This window comes from Bos taurus, chromosome 16 (genome assembly GCF_002263795.3).
Source record: "Bos taurus isolate L1 Dominette 01449 registration number 42190680 breed Hereford chromosome 16, ARS-UCD2.0, whole genome shotgun sequence".
In the NCBI taxonomy this organism is placed as follows: Eukaryota; Metazoa; Chordata; class Mammalia; order Artiodactyla; family Bovidae; genus Bos; species Bos taurus.
Genome location: NC_037343.1, coordinates 22,166,614 through 22,191,040, shown reverse-complemented (window position 1 = coordinate 22,191,040; position 24,427 = coordinate 22,166,614). Strand labels below are relative to the sequence as shown.

The 24,427-nt window shown below is 41.8% G+C and overlaps 1 long non-coding RNA gene and 1 pseudogene across 2 annotated transcripts; both read right to left on the bottom strand.

The window, feature by feature from the left end:
• LOC112441805 (small ribosomal subunit protein eS4-like) overlaps window positions 1-8,021 on the bottom strand; it is a 172,387-nt pseudogene extending 164,366 nt beyond the window's left edge.
• A 4,448-nt stretch (window positions 8,022-12,469) lies between these two features.
• On the bottom strand, window positions 12,470-22,770 carry LOC132342419 (uncharacterized). Of its 2 annotated transcripts, none has more exons than XR_009490785.1 (3): window positions 22,559-22,770; window positions 13,859-13,984; window positions 12,470-12,659 (listed from the first exon to the last, which is right to left on the bottom strand). It is a non-coding gene; the product is annotated as an uncharacterized lncRNA (long non-coding RNA). The 2 variants fall into 2 exon arrangements; XR_009490786.1 differs by having other exon boundaries at window positions 13,871-13,984.
• Between the last annotated feature and the right edge of the window lie 1,657 nt (window positions 22,771-24,427).

Here is a 24,427-nt window from a genome sequence, read left to right as displayed (position 1 = left end):
TCATGTATGGATATGAGAGTTGGACTATAAAGAAAGCTGAGCGCTGAAGAATTGATGCTTTTTAACTGCGGTGCTAGAGAAGACTCTTGAGAATCCTTTGGACTGCAAGGAGATCCAACCGGTTCATCCTAAAGGAAATAAGTCCTGGGTGTTCATTGGAGGGACTGATGTTGAAGCTGAAACTCCAATACGTTGGCCACCTGATGCGGAAATCTGACTCATTGGAAAAGACCCGGATTCTGGGAAAGATTGAGGGCAGGAGGAGAAGGGGACGACAGAGGATGAGATGGTTGGATGGCATCACCAACACAATGGACATGGGTTTGGGTGGACTCCGAAAGTTGGTGATGGACAGGGAGGCCTGGCATGCTGCAGTTCATGGGGTTGCAAGGAGTCGGACTTGACTGAGTGACTGAACTGAAATGAACTGAACTGAACTGATGCAAAGAACTGGCTCATTAAAAAAGACCCTGATGCTGGGAAATATTGAGGGCAGGAGGAAAAGGGCATGACAGAGCATGAGATAATTAGATAACATTACCAGTGGACGTGAGTTTAAGCAAATGCTGGAAGATAATGAAGAACAGGGAAGCCTGGCATGCTGCAGTCCATGGGATTGCAAAGAGTTTGACTTGATTAAGCAAGTAAACAACAACAAAATATTCATCAAGGCAAGAAGTGCTATATAAACCAAAAAAGAGGGGGTGACCTCCAGAGACATTTTAGTGACCAACCTGACTTTTGGCCTGTTGGACTGCACCCCACAGGCCTACAAGGCCTATACTTGCCAAGGTTAAAGAGCCCAAGAAAGAGCCAGGAGTCAGACAGAGACATCAACAGTTTAATGCAGTGGCCCCCATCATTTTTAGCATTAGAAACTGGTTTCGAGGAAGACAGTTTTTTCCCTGGACCTGGGCAGGACTGGGGAATGGTTTTGAAATGATTCAAATACATTATGTTGATTATGCACTTTATTTCTCTTATTATTATGTCATCTCCATCTCAGATCATCAGGGATTAGATCCTAGAGGTTGGGGACCCCTGGTTTAGTGGATGAGGGAGCTTACACATCTGAAGCAGGGTCCTGGAGCAACACCCCACCATCCGTAGGCAGCATACAGTGGGCAAGATGTGGGGCAATCTTAGCCCTTGGGGGCAGAGAGAGGTTACCAGTTACAGGGGAAATTGACTCAGGTTGGCTTATCAGTTACCAGGGAAACCAGCAGAGGGGCAATCCCTTCCCTGCCTCTTTAATAAGAATAGTCCCTAGGTGGGGTGGGGACTAGTATATGGGAAGATCTATCATGTAAGTGGAGTGCAGATGAAGCAGGCACTGGTTCCACAGAGAATGTACAGAGAACAAGAAAACAGCCATTTTGAGTGGCCTAACCATACAAAGCCCATTTGTTTTCACATTTATTATAAATTCCTCTGGGAAAACAAAACAAAACAATAGAACTGTGGTCCTTTCAGCTGGATGAAACCTCAAGGAACCATCTGATGATAAAAGAAGCCTCACCATCAACTGAGAAAATATCAAGTTACTCAAATGAAAATAAGTGGGTGTAAGCAAAAGTGCATGAGTTCTAACCTTTGTGTGTGTGTATGTAAGTTCTGTGTTCAGAGCATAGTCATTTGGTTGATTCAAGGCACTATTTTAAGGTATATAGATAAAGTATATGCATCAAGTTGAGATACATCATTCATCTTGTCTAACCTCCTGCCTTCAGACAGGCAAAATACTATTATTCTCATGAAGTCACTGAGGTTCATAAGGCCAACTAACCTGTCACCAGGTAATCAGCAAGCGGGAGAGGGTGACTCGAGTTCCATTCTTCAGACCCCTGTTTTTTCCATTATTCTTTTGACAGCAGGCCAGGGAGATGATGGCTTGGGGAAGCTGAGAGACATGTTAGCCACAAGAACAGGGTCACAGGAGAAGTTATGTGGGTGGGAATTTCCCAGATGAGTCTGGGAATGGTGTTGACAACAATAAGCATTTCATTCTGAAATCTTTCTTGTATTGAACTCAGGTGTTTAGAGTCCACTGTCTGATTTTACAAAATAGGAAAACAGCTCACTTATTAATATGGGATGGTTTACCAGCTTTTCGTTCAATTCCAAAGTGTTATTAATAAAAACTGACTCAGATTCAAGCTCGAAGAACTGTGTTTCATTTTTTTCATTAATCCGAATTTGAGATATAACTGTGTCTAAGGCTTTAGGCTTCCCTTGTGGCTCAGATGGTAAAGAATCTGCCTATAATGCAGGAGATCCAAGTTCAATCACTGGGTGGGGAAGGTCCCCTGGAGAAGGGAATGGCTACCCACTCCAGTATTCTTGCCTGGAGAAGTCCATGGAAAGGATCCTGGAGGGCTACAGTCCATGGGGTTACAAAGAGTCAGACTTTGTAACTGACTAACACTTTCACTTTCAGGGCCTTAGGAGGACTACCATGCCTATTATCATCCTTAGACATCTAGAGGTTGCATAATAATATAGTGATAACTATTATGGTTATGACTTCCCCAAGCATTTTTCTTTCTGGGAGCTAAAAACAGAGAGAAAGAAAACAAAAATGAGCTTCATCATTTTAGATCCTAACCTAGATGAAACATTTGCTTTCGCCTTCAGAAAGGCTGTGGTTGGAACAGAGTCGGGTAGCCCACCTTCTGGGGCTCCTTACAGGCTCGCGTTAAAATCACCCGATAAGGTAGTACAGAGCAGAGACGCTCTTCATGTGGAAGGAAGCGATAAGGATCATCAACAGGCTTAAACTAGAGTGAAAATATGTCCATTTCTGAAAATAATCTGTCTTTGGCTTCTATTTCTACTCAAAGCTTTTGAAGATCCTGGAGCAACAGCACAGGAGCAGTGCTTCTGTTCCCTGATGAATTGAGCATTTGTTGCCCTGGAGGAAGAATCTGTCCTGGGGGCGGAGATAGCAGCTGAATGAATACCAGAAAGGATGAAGGATTGCACACTGGGCCCCGGCCGCAGTTGGATGTGATTTCAACCAAGTGGGGTGTTATTTTTCCTTTATGTGGAACTGCCTTTCGATGGCTCTGTCAGGATGCGATTTAGAGCATGCCTCACGCAGGCCTGCACTGTCCGTGTTCTGCCCAGGGTACCACACTCCGGTCCTCCTCTCCAGCCCTGTGCCGTTTTCCCCAGGCCCTAAGAGCCAGCCCGTGTTGCTTGGGGTTTTCCCAGGTGATGCTAAGGAATGTCTCACTGAAACTCTAGAAACTGTAGAAAGGCTTCTCTTTGGTGGCTCCTGTTATTCCTGAGGATGACTACAGGATTTATAAAAGGAATCAACATTTTGGACCGGATTCCAACATGAGGCAACACAGTCAGCTCTAATCCAGCCTAACCCTAACAGAAGGTTACATCATCATTAACTTGGGAATTCGCTGTTTACACGTTTAGGCTTAATCATATCTTAACCCCACTGAACTGGCCACACACAGGAAAAGCTCCCCGGCACTTCTCCGCAAGCGCAGTGTGCAGGAAGAGTTCTGCCCCGCGCCGGCTTTGCCTTTGAGCCCACGTGCCTTTACAGCCATTACCACATCTTTCCCTGGGTCCGACCTTAGCGCTGGGGTAGGTTCTGCCAAAATCCCACAGAGCCAGAGTCCCACAGGCTTCGTGCTGACATCCTGTAAAGTCATTGCCCTGGCGTAGCTTCAGAAAGGACCACACCCAGGAAGGAGGCAGTCCGGAGTTCTCACTCTTTGCCCATTGTTCCTTCCCATCAAAAGGAGAGACAAAACAGGAGAAACCCTTAAGGAGAAGGGAAACAACAGCCTGAAGGGGCCATGCTCTGTTTATCCTTTACTGTCCTATGTTGCATCAGCCCTTGGAAGCCTTATTCCCTTCTCACTCACCCCCACCCTCTGCTGTTAGACAGTTTTATGATTTCCTGTGTCATTGAACTTTACTATCTTGTGCTTGCCTGACTTTCTCCTCCACTGGACTTGAAGCTTCTTGAAGGCAGTGATTATATGACTTTATCCATCCAAAAAATATTTATGGAGCTCCTACTCTACATATAATTTTTTCAGACACTGGAGACTCAGGGAGTGAACAGGACAAAGACCCCTGCTCTGGTGGAACTTAATTCTGGTGAGGGAGACAAACTTGTCAACATTTTCCTAAATAGTTTTATGTTCTCAGATTCGAACACTGTACTTGTCATATAGTCAGCATGTAAAAAATACCTAAATATGTTTTGAATAAGTGAAAGAACCTGTAACTTCATGGTTTATGAAGAGTGAGCTGCCTTTTATTTTTTTATTTTATAATTTTTACTTTTGTACTGATTTTAAAGGTTATACTCCATTTAGTTATTTAAAAAATATTGGCTATAATTACACCTTTGTAGCATCCTTGTAGCTTATCTTTCATCATATATATATACATACATACATACATACATACACATATCCATATATATATATATACATGTACCACATCTTCGTTATCCCTTCATCTGTGAATGGACGTTTAGGTTGCTTCCATGTCTTGCCAATTGTAAATAATGCAGCTATGAACATGGGGTGCTGTTATCTTTTCAAATTAGAGGTTTGGATATACCCCCAGAAGTGGAATAATTGGGTCATATGGTAGCTCTGGGCTTCCCCGGTGGTGCTAGCAGTAAAGAACTTTCCTGCCAATGCAGGAGACATAGAGACATGGGTCTTGCCTAGATGGAGGAGCCTGGTGGGCTACAGTCTATAGGGTCTTAAAGACTTGGACACAACTGAAGCAGCTTGATACGCATGCATGGTGTTGTATTTTTTGAGAAACCTCCGTACTGTTATCCAGAGTGAGCTTTTTAAATGTCACGTAACTGCTTCCATTTCTTTTTTTCCCTAAAATACTATTTAGAATATTATGGACCTTACCCCTACCTGCTGCCTATCTAGGGACCCACTGTGGCTTCAACTCAGCACCTGACTCATAGGCATATCAGGGAAGACAGCACAACCCCCATGACCAGGCTAGCGACAATGGCTTGAGTGTTGCCATGGAGGGCATGGGAATGACAGGGGTCACGGTGAAGGTCCCAGCAGGCACTGTTTCCTGTCGCTAGGTTTCTAACATTTTAGACCTGGCATTCCAAATGGAATGTTCCCAACATACTGTATCCCAGTCTATGCAATGGAATTTGAACTTCTGCTTTAACCACAGGCTTTCTTTTTCACTGGAATGACTCTTCTTGTAAGCTTTCAGAATCCCTGTACCATCACTTCTTGTCATAATGGGTGTCTATGCCTGCCAGCATCCTCTCCTTTTAGACTCTGCCCCTTGCTTTCACAGATGTGGCCCAGATGAGCCCAGATGTGGCCCAGAACCATATGACTCTTTTGTCTCAGGTTTGGTTTGGGTGGGGTGCAGGCATTGACTTAAGAAAGAACACTAGGAGTCTTTTTAGGGAAATTTATGGTTTCTGGAAGAGTGAGAATTTTTTTTTCCCCCTCTGGATCATGATGTGTAGGGAGATATAAACATTAAACAAGCAGAATTTATAATGCAAGCAAATGAAATTTTTGTTGTTTTCTACTATCCATTTAACATTTTATTTGACCAAGATAAAAATTCTTCTAGGCCATTTCTTTTTATTCATAGTTAGATACTAGAGTCCATTTAAGTCACAAATACAATTTAAGTCACAAACACTTTAGAAATTGCAACCTGGTATCCAAGATTTTAATGAAGATTTTTAACTGATTTAAGTCAGATTCTCCCATCCCCTGACTTAGAGCTGCCTCAGGCTGGAAGGCAGCTGGGGTGAATAAGAATGACATGGTTGACTCTATTTCTCTATCACATACGTATCTCCCTTTTAAAAATTTTTACTGGAGTATAGTTGCTTTTACAAGGTTGGTCTAGTTTCTGCTGTACAGCAAAGTGAATCAGCTATATGTGTATATATATATATATATATATATATATCCCCTCTTGTTCAGATTTCCTTCCCATTTAGGTCACTACAGTGTATTGAGTAATCTGTGCTGTACTGTATGTTATTAATTATCTATTTTATACACAGTATCAATAGTGTATATATGTCAGTCCCAATCTCCTAGTTCATCCCATCTGTCCACCTCTTAAATTTCTGATCCTTTTGAAATCAGAGTTATGGGGGAAGGAGGGATGTTAAAGAGTGAGAAAAACTCTTACTTAAAATGATCCTCTCCTAAGCTGGCTTCAGGCTGTCTGGGTGGCAAGTGTGTAACACCATCCCTACCTCTTGTAGGGGTTCTCTGGAAATGCCCATTACTGGAGACCTAGTTCCTACAACTCCTCCAGCCCATTAGAATAGATTTCCTGTGAGTCCTTCTGCAGTGCCCCCAAAACACACCATTCACTTCCAGTTTCATGTTACTAAGATTCCCTCTATGCCTTTTGGTGGCCTTATTGGGCACTACTCCAGCTGAGCCCACATTGACTTGCCTCTCAACTGGTCAACCTCTAGTCTATCAGAAACACTCAAGCATCTCTTGTCTCAACAAGCTCTGGGTTGTTTGGCTGACCCCAGGACAGCTCCTCTAGCCTGTTGTCATGGTCAGCTATGACTCAGACATCCATCATTTGTGTGTCCTCATTTAGAGTGGTCTACGGACAGACCACTTCAGTAAGCTTGACATGTAAAAGTTGGCCCACATGAGGAGGTCACAGCATGAAAAAGGTTATGGAGCACAGCTGTTTCCAGAGAAATTAAAAAAGAATCCTTCCCCTCTCACTTTCAGAATCTTCCCCCACTGTGTGCTGCTATCACTTTAAAAATCTTCATTCTATCAGGAGAACCCAGGAGCACCAGACCCAGCCCTCTATCCTTTACCTGGTAGATTCTGCACAGGATGACCTGACTCTGGAATTGCACCTTTATTTTGCCTTAGCCACTTGCTAGAAACATCAGCTTAAACATTTTCCAGATAATACATGGCCTAGAGATATTGAGGTCCTTCTGAAGAGAGCCTATCTAGAAAGACAGAGACCAATTGGCTCAGAAATAGAGGTGAAGACTTGATGACACATTTTGGAGACTTGGATGGAGCCGTGACCTCTTATATAACCATCCTTTTTTAGATGGCGCTGGTTTGCATTTGGCCTCTATTTATTTGACACTGCAAGGCTTCCCCGCTAAGACCCTTACCCCCTTTCCTATAACCTATGAGCCAAGAAAACTTTATCATCCATTACCTGGAAGTGATCATGCCCTCCTCTTCCCTCTACTTAGCTTCAGTGTTTCCTTCTCCGAGAATATGTCCCATTTTACGTGCCCTACCCTCAATCCTTCATGTACCAGAAAAAAGAAATCCCCATTCATGTGCTTGCACGTGAGTGGGCTCACACATGTACACACAGTGAAATAACTGGTGGGTGGATGCAATACAGAAACAGGGAGCATTTATCTGAGATACATCGGATTCTCTGGTGCAGAGAGCTTAGCAGGTTGTTTTAGTGATGGAAGTGGAAGCCACTTAGTCTTTTCTGGGAGGAATTGATTCCTCCAGCTCCATTTGTTTGTTTGTTTTTAACCTCAAGGTTACTTTAGCTATTCAGAGGCTTTTGCATTTCCATATAAACTTTTTTGTCCTAGTTCTGTGAAAAATGCCATTGGTTTTTGATAGGGATTGCATTGAATCTACAGTGTAGTTATTTTGACAATAGTGATTCTTCCAATCCAAGAACACAGTTTATCTTTCCAACTGTTTACATCATTCAATGTTTTTCCTTAAAAATGTGGCAGAAATCTAAATGTTGGCTGCTGAGAAGTAGAGAAGGAAAGATGGGTGTAAGGGGAAAAGTAGGAGGGTGTAGCAGAGACTGCTCATTTTCCACCTAGTGGTTCTCACCTCCTTTCATAGTAAAAGAGATGGGGCTGGGTGCGTGCTTACCTGGGTAGTTAGTAACTGTACTAGCTCCCGGCAACTAGTTTGGCCTGAAGGCTGAACTCTCACCCGCGGCACTGATGGAAGTAGCCGGTGCCAGTCCTGGTTGAGAGCCATAGGAAGTGGACCTTCTCTCCTATTCACTTCCCCTTTCCTGTGGCTGCAACTATGAGCATGTGGCAGCCTTAGCCACGTGAATACAGGCCTGGAGGACAAGGAAGAAACATCTCGTTCCCTACCAGATACGTGAATGATCATGTGGAGCAGGACCAAAGGCAATTCTGGAAATCTAACTTCACACTGCTATGTAAAAGAGTTCTTGGTTCTTCACATCATAATATCAGGGGATCTCTTTCTATATTAGCTTTGCCTTACTCCAGCTGTGGACCCAGATTAATGATAAGGGGCACCTCACATAGAATGGCTAGTTAGGTATCTCCTATCTCATGGGACCACAGAAATTGGGTGAGGAATATCTGATACAGAATTTAAAATGCTGCCAGCTGTGTCCCAGGCTGTGCTTCTTCTTGGTTATCTTAAAATCTAGACATGGAGCTGCCTTATATCAGTGATATTTTGAGAAGTTAAGGGTAGTAGTGATGTAGGGAAGAAAGAGAAAAATATCTGGAGAATCAAATGAGATGCAGAGAAGAGATTGAGAATTCAGTGAAGCAAGAAATTGTAGGAAAGTGATCATGAGAAAGCAAACCCCAAAAGACCTGGGATACAGACTGAGGAGGGTGCAACTCTCCACAGTATAGGCGGGAGGAATTTAAGCTAATTTCCTTCAGTAACTGAAAAATAAGCCCAGCAAGTGAGAAGATGAGATCAGATGGTCATCACGTGCTTAGGCTATGTCCTTTTCTATCATTCAGATCATCTGCCTCAAGCCCCCATTCAAATGTCATTTCCTCCATAAACTCACGTCTGCCCTTGGGTCAGCATGAAAGGGAATCCTTTGGGGGTTTATCCTACAAAATTCCATGGACAGGAGCCCTGGTCTTCTGTGGGACCTTGTGGGCAACCCAATGCAGCAAATATGACATTCAGTCTTGCATTGTAATAAATTAAGGATACAATTTTATGAAAAGAACCTTTCACTAAGGACAGGTTGGTTTATAAAGTGCCATCATAACCCATCATCAGAGGCCTCAAAGTGAGCCTCGATTCATTTTATTATTTCCTGTTAAGGGAAACCTGAACTCTTCCTGTGCCAAGAGGACATGACAAGTCCCTCCCATCTGAGGGTGTTCCTGGCCTCTATTAAGGTCTGAAAGATGACCCAAAATTCCTGGAGCCCCTCCCATTGATGTCAAATTATAAATAAAATGTTGCTCTTTTTTTTTTTTCAGGAAAAAAACTGCCTATTTCACCTTCCTTGGCAGTGGAATAAGTGGATCAAAAACAGCGACTGCTGATGAAAACTCAACTTCCAAATACATTCCACAGCTTATTTGCAGAGGGAAATGTTCTTTACCTTTTGAACTTTCAGATAGCTGGTGAAAGCAAATGGGTAAGCTTTTTTTTTTTTTTTCTTTCTTTTTAATTAAACAGGAAAAAAATATCACACCCTGGCTTGGCCGGTCACCAAAGGCAGAGGTTTCGGGCTATTCCTGAAGAATCACTGCAAGGATGTGTGACTGGACCATGGGAACAGGACCAGGCCTGGTGATTGTCATAGAGACACTCTTGGTATCTTCTTAGAAGCCACAGCAGCGGGGGTTTCTGGAAGGGGGTGGTGACGAGAAATGTAACGGTTCATTTCCCTGTGTACCATAACCTTGCACCTTCTTGCCTATAAATCAGAAGCATTTGAAAATTCACCACATCCTTTTTCTGTCCAGGCCTGTGAAACTGCTTCCTTTAATCCAGCAGATAGATGCCTGTGGTTTCAGAGCCTGGGATGTTCCATTTTGAGTGCCACATGCGTGTGGTTAGCTAATGACCGGGTGTCTACTGAGGTTTGCGACCAGGGATTGTTGCAAAGCTCTACCTGACTCCTTTCTTCTCCTGGAGAAGGTGGGAACATTCTTACCATATTAGTCACGCTGGGGTCTTTTTTTTTTTTTTTTTTAATACACAGGAAATGTTTCTCTCCAAGAGCACATAATTTGGCCAACGGCAGCTTCCTAGGTTCAGAACAACTTTACCACCTATCAGGAGTTTTCCAAGATAAAGTTTGTAGTAGCACATTTTTCGTGGTAGAAATGTCACCAAGTTGCATAAACTCAAGGCCTGCTTTGGCCTTCAGTCATTCTGCAAATATTTATTGAGCGGAGTTCATTGGGGTCAATAGGATGAACTGGAGGGTTGTTATTCCTCATGCCTACAATTTACCCACGACCCACACAAAGTCACACAGACACTGTTTTGTTCTCAAAAGAGGTATTTGAATATTGAACATGGACAGCAGCAGTACCTTCTTATATTAAAGAGTGGAGGATTATGTGTACACTGTGTGTGTTAAGTCACTTCAGTCATGTCCGGCTCTCTGCCACCCTATGGACTGCAGCCTGCCAGGCTGCTCTGTTCATGGGATTCTCCAAGCAAGAATCTGGAGTGAGATGCTGTGCCCTCCTCCAGAGGATCTTCCTGACCTAGGGATTAAACCTGTGACTCTTACATCTCCTGCATTGGCAGGCAAGTTCTTTACCGCTAGCGCCACCTGGAAGCCCTTGTATATATACACCACCTTGTGTAAAACTAGATAGCTAATGGGAAGGTGCTGTGTGCCACTGGGAGCTCAGCTCTGTGCTCTATGATGGCCTAGAGGGGTGAGACCTAGGGGGTGGGGGTGGGGGTGTGATGGAGGCTCAAGAGGGAGAGGATATAGGTATATTTATAACAGATTCACACTGTTGTACAGCAGAAACTAACAAAACATTGTAAAGCAATTATCCTCCAATTAAAAAAAAATAGAATTGATGATTGGGATGGTGGCCGGGCATTGGACACAAGATCTAGGTGGCTTCTGTTTGGGGCTGAACCCGGTTGGCACTGAAATGTTTAGCTGCAGAAGCCAAGCTCCCAGTGCTAGTGAGTTCCCAAACAAGAGCAGTCCTCCTAATGAATATTTTGTCATGTGGAACCTGATTCTATCCTATCATACAGGAAATCCAACTCTCAGGCTGTCTGCATAATTCACAAGAGCCCGTTGAAAAAGCCGAGGGTAGAGGAAGGAGTTGTCACAGTCTATACAAAGCCAGGCAGCTTGTAACTGGATAAAAATTGATCAGTCATCTGTGATGATCACTCATGTGGCAACCTGGTTACGCTCTGGTACTCTGGTACCCAGTTCCTCAATCAAAATACTCATCTCAGTGTTACCCTGAAGGTGTGTGATACATGTGATTACCACCTACAAACAGTTGACTTTGCATCAGGGAGATTCCTGGGTAATCTAGGTGGATCTCATCCAATCCATTACAAGGTCTTAAGAATAGAACGGAGGTTTCCTTCAGGAAGAAGAAATTCCACCTGTGAACTGAAGCATCAGTTCCTGCCTAGAGTTTCCACCCTGCCCATCCTGACAGCCTGCCTGCCCTCCCTGGGATTTGGGGCTTGTCTAGACAGCTCTACAATCACAAAAGCACTCTCTCTCTCTCTCTTTTCCCCCTCTCTTTCTCCAGGAGAATCCCATGGACAGAGGAGCCTGACAGGCTATAGTCTATAAGGTCATACAGAGTCAGACACGACTGAAGCGACCAAGCACATGTATGTGTGTGTGTGTGTATACTGTGAGTGCACACAAAAGGAGAAGGGGGTAGCAGAGGATGAGATGGTTGGATAGCATCACTGACTCGGTGGACATGAATCTGCGCAAACTCCAGAAGACAGTGGAGGACAGAGGAGCCTGGCATGTTGTAGTCCGTGGGGTCACAAAGACCTGGACACCACTTAGCAACTGAACAGCGATAACAACAGGGCTCTACGAGATCTGATCCCTGATTCCTTAGACCATGTCCTCTGTTCTCACCATCTGGCTGTCTTGCTCTAGTCACATAGAGCTTTTCTGTTCCTTATAGATGCCAGGCACACTCTGTATTCAGGATAAAGGCTCCATTCTGTGGCACTTGACTTGCCTTTCCTCACAGCAGTCATTAACTATTGGAATGTGCCATATATACTGCAATGTTCAAAATCTATCTCCTTCAGAGTGTAAAGCTTCAAGAGAGCGGGTGCTTTTTCTGTTTTGTTCACTATATGTGTATCCCCAGGACAGACACAAATTAGGCAATTCGTTAATATCTATTGAAAGACTCAATGAGCTTAATCCAGTCGTGAAATCAGTCAAATATGTGAATTGATGTTATACAGATAAAATGGGCTTCCCTGGTGGCTCAGCTGGTAAAGAATCCACCTGCAATGCAGTAGACTGCCTGCAATGCAGGAGACATGGGTTTGATCCCTGCGTTAGGAAGGTCCCCTAGAGAAGGAAATGGCAACCTGCTCCAGTATTCTTGCCTGGGAAATCTCATGGACAGAGGAGCCTGGTGGACTATAGTCCATTGGATCGCAACGAGTCAGGCATGACTTAGTGACTAAACCACCACCACATAAAACAATTTACTTACTGAACTTTAATTTTCTGCCAGGTATTTCCCCACCGTACAGAAACTGTTTCAAAGGGCATTGACTTGTGACCAGACTCTTCTCAGTCTTCTTCTTCCTGAATATTTCCGCAATGGACATATGGGTCACCTCTTCTGTGTTGTGACCTTCTCTTCTCTGAAGTCTCATTATTCTTTTTCGTCTCTGGAATATTATGTGGGAATAAATAGGAAAAAGGAAACCAAACCTGCTTTTATTCTCTTATCCACACTTTTCACCTGTGTGTTCCACCTTTATCTGTATATCTACAGCCTCTCTGACTGGAATAGAAGGTCTGTAGGAGTGAGGTCTTAATCTCTGGTCACCGTGAATCCCTCACAACCTAAAACAACATCTAACATGAGTAGGTGTTCAGTAAGTATTTTTGAATATTCATTAATAATTAATTATTTAATGAAATAGCTTGATTAAAGTGATACTAGTTTCTGGTTTATCCTGCTTGTTTAAAAAGGAGCCAATATTCTCCTTCTATTAAGTCTGAGTGAGTAGTTTTCTTCAGTCACAACTCATCTGATGCCACAGAGGCACTCCTTGGGCACTTCAGTGGCGGGACTGTGGGACAGGACCGTCTGGCTCGCACACCTGCAGGCATAGATGTACTGAACTGCACATTTTCAACCCTTGACTAAAGTGACCAAAGAGCCCTAGAGAAATTGTTAATTGTTTTTTAGAAATCAGTCAATGAAAGAACTTTAAGCCAAGTTCTGGAGATGGACGGTGGTGAGGATTACATAATCATGTGAAAGTATTAAATGCTATTGAACTGTACAGTTTAAAATGGTTAAAGTGGTCAATTTTATGTTATGTATATTTAACCACAATTAACAAGTAAACAAATTAAAAGTTCGGGATTAACAGATACACACTGTTATACACAAAATAGATAATCAACAAGGACCTACTGTATAGCACAGATAACTGTACTCAATATCTAGAGAATCTGAAAAAAGAATTTATATATTGGATTGGCCAAAAAGTTCATTCAGATTTTTCCATTAGATGTTAATAGAAATATAACTAAATCAGTATATGCACACTTCGCTGTACACCTGAAACTAACACAACATTGTGAATCAGCTATGTGTGTGTGTTAGGCGCTCAGTCATGTCTGACTCTTTGTGCTCCTATGGACTGTAGCCCACAAGGCTCCTCTGTTCATGGAATTCTCCAGGCAAGAATACTGGAGTGGGTTGCCATTCCCTTCTCCAGAAGATCTTTCTGACCCAGGGATCAAACCTGGGCCTTCCACATTGCAGGCAGATTCCCTACCGTCTGAGCCACCAGGGAAGCCCATAAATCAACTATACATCGTTAAAAAGTAAATAAAAAGAGATGAGGCCTACTCATATGATTACCAGCTGGAAGGTCAGTCAGTAGGACTCCTGAATCAAGGTGAACGAGAAGTGAATTTTCCTTTGCGTCCCTTGCCCTGCTGTAGTTCTCATGGTGTTCTCCATCTTGACCCCAACCTGAAATACAGACACACTGTTAACGAATAATTTGTGTTTTCCAAAATAACTTGCAAAGTTTCAACAGTTAGAGTTCCCATGTTGCACATGTTTATTTTCCAAATATTCTTAAAGCAAGAGCCCTGCTTCATATCACATTCATTTTCAAGCAAACAAGTGTATCATACTTTGGAACAGCCCATAATTTTACACTGAATGCTGCCATGTGAGAGAATCTCAGCATTCTTTCACCGTTATTTATTAGTTCCTACATTTATTGCTTTTTCAAAGCTTAGAAATACAGGTGAAATTTAAAACAGCTTCATTAAACTTCAGATGTATGGTTCTGATAAGCCTGGCATGGAGCCATGACATTCCAAGATTCTCAAATAGCATAATCTAATTAATTTTTTTTTTTTTCTAGAACACAGAGGTCATAAACACACAGTAATCTGAAACACTTAGTGTCCTGCCAGCTGGCATCTTCTCGTTTCCAGTTTCCCTGCACTGTAATTTTGCTCCCATTTGTGAGAAACTGTGGATTTCTCCATTTGGGTAGATTGTATTAAGTTACACACTATTCAGCTGAGGTATTTTTTAATGAACTAATTGCATGTTAGTTAATAATAGAACATGGCGTCAACAGTCAACTGTTGAATATAACTTTTGGAGAAATTACTTCAATCTTGAGGTAGGAATGTTCCGAAACAGGAGTGACCTGGGAAAACAATGTGATCACCCAGCAGTGAGTTTCTGAGTTATAAATAAATGAGTGTGTATTGGATATCAGTGTTATTAGCAATAACAACATCAGTGACCAAAACCACACCTATAAAACACACATTTTAACTTTTCCTACCAAAATCATGTTTTCTATTACTGCTGCTGCTACTGCTGCTACTAAGTCGCCTCAGTCGTGTCTGACTCTGTGCGACCCCATAGAGGGCAGCCCACTAGGTTCCTCTGTCCCTGGGATTCTCCAGGCAAGAATACTGGAGTGGGTTGCCGTTTCCTTCTCCAATGCATGAAAGTGAAAAGTGAAAGTGAAGTCGCTCAGTCGTGCCCGACTCTTAGCGACCCCATGGACTGCAGCCTATCAGGCTCCTCTGTCCATGGGATTTTCCAGGCAAGAGTACTGGAGTGGGGTGCCATCGCCTTCTCCGTCTATTACTGTTGTGCATGCTTAATTTTATCAGTGAATGATAATTAAAAGACATCAAGTCCTACTGGGTAGGCTTATGGCTGACATCCAATCCAAAGTTCTGGCTATGAAAGAGGTCGAGGTGGTTGCCCTCTGTGATGTTCATTTCAACTCAGCTCCTAATTCTTCCACCTCTGGTGTTGAATCTAATGGACGTTCATCTCTTCACTGTGCACAGATCTGTGATGATTTTGCAGACAGTGATCATCTTCCTTTGAAGGCAGCATTTGTCTTTCCATGTGTGCTCATTCTGGATCTCTTTGTTTTTAGATCTATTCTTCATGCTCCTCTGCCCTGCTTTGCTTGCCAGGGGATTGAACAGGCTCCTAAGTCAACCAATCTCCCCCTGGACTCAGCCTTTGAGAAAGAAACACTGATGAGAGATTGGAGGCTGCAGGGAAGGGAGGGGAGGCCAAGGTACCTCTTCCTCTGCCTCCTGTAGCATCTCTGGCAGCAGCTGCATCTCCTCTGCCCACCTAACTGGCTCCACATACTCCCTGCATCCAGCTCATAGGGAGTGGTATCTTTTTGCCTTTACCAATCAGAATGGTCTCACTGTCTCCAGACTTCTTAGCTCTTCTATCTCCAGTATAACCAGTTCCCTATGTGAAGGTCCTACCGTTGTAAATATTCAGTGGTTTTTATTTCCTGAATGACCATGACTGAGATCCCAGGCTAAAAATCACCATCTCCCGAGGCTATCTCCATTTTTCATTCATTTCAGATGCATTTTTTTCTCAATATTTTTTATTACATCTTTTTTGATGCAGGATTACATAAAATGTTTGCTCTTCCTCTTTTAAAGAACGTTTTGGATTTGAGAGAAAAGAGAACCAGACTGGGGGAAGTGCAGCTCTTTGTAAGTCTCCATAATAACTTCTTCCTAACTGTCTGTATCCCCGAGTTCCACTTTTCCTACACAGCAGGGCACACATTTTTGGTGAGGTCACACACACCCAGGGATATGATGTCATCTTGCACATTGTGTTACAAACAGGTTTAATAATACATTGTGGTATCTTAAAGCCTGAGATGGAATGCTCTGGCCCAGAAGCCAAACCCAGGATCCATCTGGCAGACATGTTAGTCAATGACCCCGAGAGCTCAGCACATTTCTCCCTATTGAGATAGAACAGAAATGATTCTTACAGATTTAAGGTTCAGTTTTATAGCACAGCATTGATGTCATCACCGTGTGCTTTTTTCTTCATGTCTCTTTTTTTCTCAGCCTCTATGTCTCCTTTGCCTCTCTTCCCTGGTTTTCCTGTGCTTCTCAAAACTTAGCTAAGATCAAGAGGCCCATACATATACTGGAAAATTGTTGGCATTTTTCACAGGCCAAGCAATCTGGAATCTTTCCTACCACTGTCCACCCAAGGGCTTAACAGCTGCACCTAAGGGCTTAACAGCTACTTGAGGGAACCTAGTGCATGGTGAGATACATATGGCCAATAGTGTGTGGCCCAAAAACGGCTCTCTAAGGTTTCCTTAATTGCTGGCTACCCGCTTTTTCCAGTCTAGAAGCTGCAGAATCACCTTAGACTTCTCTACTGTCCCCTCATCTCTGCACAATCACAGAGCACCTTTACTCTTCGTTTCCAGTCTTCCTGATTCCTGCCTCCTCCTCCTCCCAAACTACCCAGTGTCCCAGGCTCATTCATTATCTTCTGAATTCTCCAGGGACATTTTCACATCTTTTGTTGTTTGTGTCATTCTTCCTTCCTGTTTCCACTGTTTGGAAAAATCTGACTTATTGTCAGAAAGTATCTTCAACAGTATTGTTTTTTGTTTTTTTCTGCAAACATCCCAGATCACTCACAAGAGGGAAAACATAATTTTGGCAGCTAGAAAGCAGATGGGTGAACATCTGATTTCTAGCTAAGTAAATGACTTAGACACCCAAGGAGTAGAAGTACTAAGCCAGTAGTAGGGGAAACTGAAAACAAACCCAGATTTATACTGTGTAACCCCTAAAGGCTCAAAATGTGACCTCATCAAGTACCTTGAGAAGTAAGAGTGAAGAGACTTGACTAAAAAAAAGGGAAGTATTTTTTAAGAAATGGGCCCGTCACCAGTTCCCTAGATCACTATGCTAGACTGTCATTCCCCAGTTTATGTCTAGAAAACATAAAACTTAGGACCTTAAGTAGCAGCAGGCAGGATGGATGATGCAGATTTCTTACTGAAAGAGGTAATCCCAAGCACACTGAAAGTGAATACCCTCTACTCTCTGTGTCCACTTGGCTCTCAGAACACTGACTCCCAGGCTGGACGTTGAAAAACAAATCTTCCATGGGAAATACTTCTTTGCCAAAAAGACGGATATAAAGGTACTGACAGCAGAGATTCTCCACTAAAAAGCACCCAGCCAAAGCACTCTACAGTGAAGCTGGCAGTTAAGAGTCCCCATTCATACACTCAGAACAGCAAATCAACTCATAGGTGCCCTACTCCTACATATAAAAATTATGAGAGCTTTGAGAAAAACCTCCAAATAGAAGAAACTCCCCCATCCCATCACACAAAGCAACTTAGCTGAGACAATGGTTTGCTAAGAAAACACCCATATTTCAAGTTTTTATTAAATATTATCAAGGAAATAAAATATAAATGCAACTATGTAATAAGAATCAGAGATTTAAAATATTAAAGGAAAGAAGTTATAAATAAAAGATAAAAATGTAAATATAACAAGGTCAAGTGGCTCCAAATTCAAAAACCAATGGTTCCAGAAAGAATAAAGAAATAAAGAGGAGGGAAATATCAATAAAATTACTCAAGAAAAGTTCCCCAAATGAAAGGAAAAGATTGTAAAAGCCTACCAACTGTCCAGTGAGATAAACAAAAATAGACCCATTTGAAGGAAAAAGATTATGAAATTTCAGCAAAGAGAAAAATCTTAAAAGTTTTCAACAACAACAACAAAAAAAAATTCTGGGCAAAGAATCAGGAATCAGAATAACATTTTGACTTCTCAGGAACCCTGAAAGGTAAAGGGCAATAAAGTAATGCCTTCAACATTCCGAAGGAAAATGATTTCCAGTCTACATGTCTAGACCCTGACAAACTATCAATCAAACATGAGGATAAAATAAAAAATAAAAATATTGTCAAATCTTCTCAGTCTCTCACACATAGAAAAATGACTAGAGTGTGGGCTTATTCAGAAAAGATTAACCAAGAGAAGACATGTGATCCTGGCATTGAGGAGACCCAACAGAGGAGAAAGCCCAAAGGAACCCACTGGTTTCTTTACTGGGTGGTTGTGCAGGGAGATTGCAGGATGGAGATGCAGGAACAGGGCAACCAGGCCAATGTGAGTACCCAAGAAGGCTTTGTGAGAAATTCTGGAAGATGAACATAAATGGCAATCAAATGGCCCTGAATGTCTTAAGAAAAGCTTTAGACACATGATGAAGTGTTTGGGGTTGAATTAGTGGCAACTACATATAAAATGAAGTAAATTTAACAATGAGAAAAAATATGAATTCTAGGAAAAATAAAAAGTGATGTAGGAAAGGAAGAGTGACCATATTTTCCACAGACACAGCCATGAATAGTTTCATAGCCTTGATAACAGAATATTGGCTTTAACCCAAAACACAACATGCAGAGAACGGAGGAGGCTGTAAGGGTGCCCATGTGCGATGGAAGGAGAAAGCTAAACCCTCGTTTTCCATAAGGGAAAGTCAACAGATAAAGCCTGCGACTGAAAACTCAAGAAGTCACGATACAACCATGCCACTTAGAGACATGGAGATAAATAATACAACACTCGGTTACAAGAAGTGACAGTGGTTGCTTCTGGGGAAGAGAAAACTACTGGACAAGAGGTACAAAATGTTGGACTTTTAGAAAACTTTTTTTTTCTTTTACAAATCTTAAAAAACTATGTCAATGTTTAAATTATATGATGTATAATAGTGGTCAAAAAAATCACCATTGGGCAAAGTTAATTGATAGGGTCCCAGACATAGTGCTGGGGTGTAGCTGTCTGTGCTTCTGTCTTCCAATGGATTGTGGTCTCTTTAGGGGCAAGAGCTCCTTTGGTTTGTGTTTGCTTCCTTGCATAGCATACTGACCCAGAATTGGCATTGTAGGTAACACTATTGGTAAAGAATCCACCTGCCAGTGCAAGAAACATAAGACATAAGATCGAACCAGGGTTTGATCCCTAGTTTGGGAAGATCCCTGGTTTGGGAAGATGCCCTGAAAGAGGGCATGGTAACCCACTCCAGTATTCTTGCCTGGAGAATCTCATGGATCCATGACAGGCTACAGTTCATAGGGTCACAAAGTGTCTGACATGACTGAAGCATGTCAACTTGGCATGCACACACATGCACACGTTGATGAAAAAATTGTCATAGAACTATTGGCCCTAATTCTACCATATGGTTTTATAGAAACCAAAACTTTCAAATGCAAGACCACCAAATAACTGAATACACTTTGCCTTCAGTTCACTTCAGTCACTCAGTTGTGTCCAATTCTTTGCAACCCCATGGACTGAAGCACACCAGGCTTCCCTGTCCATCACCAACTCCTGGAGCTTGCTCAAACTCATGTTCATCGAGTAGGTGATACCATCCAACTATCTCATCCTCTGTTGTCCCCTTCTCTCACCTTCAATCTTTGCCAGCATCAGGGTCTTTTCAAATGAGTCAGTTCTTCATATCAGATGGCCAAAGTATGGGAGCTTCAGCTTCAGCATCAGTCCTTCCAATGAATATTCAGGACTGATTTCCTTTAGGATTGACTGGTTGGATCTCCTTGCAGTCCAAGGGACCCTCAAGAGTCTTCTGCAGCACCACAGTTCAAAAGCATCAATTTTTAGGTGCTCAGCTTTCTTTATGATCCAACTCTCACATCCATACATGACTACTGGAAAAACCATAGCTTTGACTAGATGGACCTTTGTTGGCAAAGTAATGTCTCTGTTTTTTAATATGCTGTCTAGGTTTGTCATAGCTTTTCTTCCAAGGAGAAAGCATCTTTTAATTTCATGGCTGCAGTCACCATCTGCAGTGATTTTGGAGCCCAAGAAAATAAAATTTGTCACTGTTTCTATTGTTTCTCCATCTATTTGCCATGAAGTGATGGGACCAGATGCCATGATCTTAGCCTTACCCTCTCTTAAATCTTCTCTTCACCAGACTAAAAATTCCCAATGCCCCTATTATTTGTGGGTGGGTCATTTTTATTAAAGTCTACACCCCATTTGGGTCATAGACCTTCAGTTAGCTCTAATTAGTCTTCATCTCTTACAAATATTGCATGTACTAAATGTTACAATGTGTGATATGACCTGTGCAGATCAAATAGGATTCCCCTCTCCCTTAATTTATATGCCATATATATCTATTGATACAACCTGAAATTACATCACACTTTCCATGAACCACCTTTTCTTGTTTCCAGATATTTAGCTTATAGTCTTCTACAAACCCCTTAAGTTTTTTTCTACTTTATTCCTGGCAAAGCCCCTCTTGCTTTTTTCTATGTGGGTTGATTTTAAGGTTCAAACATGACTATATTTTTTCCTTTATATATATTTTTAGACCATTATTCAGTCTGTTGAGACTATTGTATTAAGATCCTGTGAACCAATACAACTCCCTTTCCCAGCTTCCCATGATCTGCAAATTTGATTAACACACTTTTTTACATTCTTATCAATTAACACTATTGGCTGTAAATTGGTTCAGTCAATATGGAAAACAGTATGGAGTTTCCTTAAAAAACTAAGACGAGAGCTATAATATGACCTTGTAATCCCACTCCAGAAAAAAAAAATAATAATAATTTTAAAATATACTTGCACTTCAATGTTCTGTGCAGCATTCTTTATAACAGCCAGGATATGGAAGCAACAGATGTGCATTGACAGAGGAATGGATAAAGAAAATGTGGCACATGTATACAATGGAATATTACTCAGCCACTAAAAAGAATGAAATAATGTCATTTGCAGCAATATGGATGGTCCTAGAGATTGTCATACTGATGAAGGAAGTCAAAACGACAAAGAGAAATACCATGCTGTCACTTATAAGCAAAATCTAAAAAGAAATGTTACAAATGAACTTACTTATGAAACAGAAGCAGACTCATAGACTTAGAAAAATAACTTATGATTACGGGGGGAACGTACATACTGTTATATTTTAAATGGATAATTGACAGGAGCCTACTGTATACAACATGGAACTCTGTTCAGTATTATATAATAATTTAAATGGGAAAAGAACTTGAAAAAGGATCAGATCAGATAAGATCAGTCACTCAGTCGTGTCCGACTCTTTGCAACCCCATGAATCGCAGCACGCCAGGCCTCCCTGTCCATCACCAACTCCCGGAGTTCACTCAGACTCACGTCCATCAAGTCAGTGATGCCATCCAGCCATCTCATCCTCTGTTGTCCCCTTCTCCTCCTGCCCCCAATCCCTCCCAGCATCAGAGTCTTTTCCAATGAGTCAACTCTTCACATGAGGTGGCCAAAGTACTGGAGTTTCAGCTTTAGCATCATTCCTTCCAAAGAAATCCCAGGGCTGATCTCCTTCAGAATGGACTGGTTGGATCTCCTTGCAGTCCAAGGGACTCTCAAGAGTCTTCTCCAACACCACAGTTCAAAAGCATCAATTCTTCGGCACTCAGCTTTCTTCACAGTCCAACTCTCACATCCATACATGACCACAGGAAAAACCATATAGATACATATATATGTATAACTGAATCACTGTTGTACACCTGAAATTATCACAAAGTTGTTAATCAACTATACTCCAATATAAAATGAAAAGTTTTTAAAAGTCATCAATTAATATGTTGACTGGGTTAAAGATGATGATTAAAGCCCTTGGCACAAGATTAAAAGTTCCCTTTTGAGTTCACAGCATCTGTTGTGAGTATTCTCTAAACCTAGCCCTTCAACTCATTACAAAGCCCCTTCATTGTTTAGATCATTCAAATGGTGTGTATTTACTTTGTCTACAAAGATATCATGGACGTGTTTGTCAAACTCCTCGTTCAAGTAACACAACTATAACAAAAACAAAAATTTATTGTGTCTGTGCCAGGAACTCTGCTTAAGAACAAATAACGTCAAATTACATATTAAAGCTCGTGAAGTCTACAATAACTCCTACAACTACCAGATTTTTCTAATCTGCCAATCTATTAATACTGTCTTTTTGCTACATATCTCTGTCCAATGGATTGCATTTTTATGCCTTCTTTTGGAGAGAAGTCTATTAAACATGACCCCAAAATCCTGCAATTTTTTTGGATGTTAGTTTTGACACAAACTTCCCAAATAAATTAAATCATATAACTTCCTTCCTCCAGGATCATACATTATTCAGAGGAACATAGTTGGAAATCATTTTACTGACCTTTAGTACAGCTTTTTCAAACCTTTTCAATAACTTGCCATGTGCTTCATTTCTTTATGACTTTGACTATAATTTATTCCATTTAAATGCTTCAACTTCACCCCTCCTTCCTATTTTCAATGCCATATATTCCAAAAGAGTTGTGATTATTCTCGAGAGAAATTTCTCTCCCATCTGAAAATTTTAGATTTTTCTAGATATTCTCCATGAGGTTCTATCACACAGTCTCTTATTGTTACTGTCACAGAATTCCCTCAGCTAGATTCCAGCTTCTTCAAGGTCAGAAGACTCCTTTATGTTTTTATTCAGAATTTTACCTATTATAATAATGCATCTATAGCAGACGCTTAATCAAATCTGTGGATTGGCTCAAAACCTAAATCTGTTAACCTCTGCAATTGTCACTATGGATGCTTTATAGGAGATGTTCTTGGAGATAACGTGGATGTGGGGTACTTCCCAGTATATCCATGGACATACAGAATCCCAAATGGGAGAAATTACATATCAGAGTCATCATCCATCCAGTAGAATATTAGCTTTCTCGGCTTCTGAATCTAGAAGTAGACGTAGAAATTTGAATTAGGAGTCTAAGAGCTGACAAATATATTCTTGTCCAACAAAAACAACTCACTTCAAATTAGCAGTGATGAGAATATCATGTCTCCAAGATGAGCCCTTGAACCTGAGAATGAGTGGGCCTAGAGGCTGAGCTGCTGGATCCTGAGTCCTGCCTCACCTTCTATATAAGGCCGGGAGCTCTGGTCCCAGGCTTACTCAAGAACATTAGTACAATCACTTCCTGGGGATTATTTTGGTTGCAAGAGTCACAAACCCAGAGATGGAGGAGTAATCACATCCATGAGGTCTTTTAATAATAAATTGTTTGCTTGCATTTCAGCTGAGAGTGGTTGGATTGGCCTCATTTTAGACTCAGCAAACATCTCAAGCTGGTTTTCCAATGCTTTTGATCTTCTATAACCCAAGTATGTTTAGCTAAGCACTATCCCCTTAATTTTTAAAACCCACACATACTTTATAGGAAATGTTGCTCACATTGTTTTGACTCATTTACATGATAAATCATCACAATTTTATTTGGGAAGGGTGTTTTGATGTCCAAGAAGACTTTTCAAGCATTTTTATAAGCTGTTTTTCTTAAAAACAGGAAGCTGCATTTTTGCCAAGAATAAACAAACTGAAAGCTCAAGAGGCAGGAGGTTGCTTGAAAAACTCCAAACCCACAAGGTTGAGTGGGTTCGAAACTTGGCACCACACCTTTCCTCATCCTTTTGTTTCATGTGGTTCCTTGTTTCCCTCCTAAAAATAAACCTCTAAAGCCAAACTAGGATGCAGAGGAAAAGAGCAAACAGGAAGCGAAGAGAAACAACAAACGGAGGTGAAATTGAAGCCATGCTTTATTTCCCAGGCATCTCTCAGAGACACCAAGGACTTTATGCACTGGGAAACCGAGGCACTGGAACACAAATTGCTCTCGGGATCCCAGTGCCGATTCGATCCAAGCCAAGCAACCAAGACAACACTCTTTTGCCTGCTGTCTTCAGCCCTCACCCTCCGCTGTCAGGCCTTCTGCTTACAGACAGGACACACAGTTTATGCCCTCCATCCAAAAGATGAGCCTGGTCCCAGTCTTAGATCAGCTGTAAATCACCAAGCCTCGCTGCTTCCAAAAGCCAGAAAGCACCTCATCATGTGTTTTCAACTCTGCCAAAGAAACGGGCCCTGCCCGGTTTTGATTCTGTTCGGGTCTCAGAAATAAGTTTGCAGTGCTGTGCGTGGGAGTTGGCGATGTGGGTGGGCAACTCTGAGCAACCCTCACCATTCCACAGGAAAAACATTGTTGGCTCC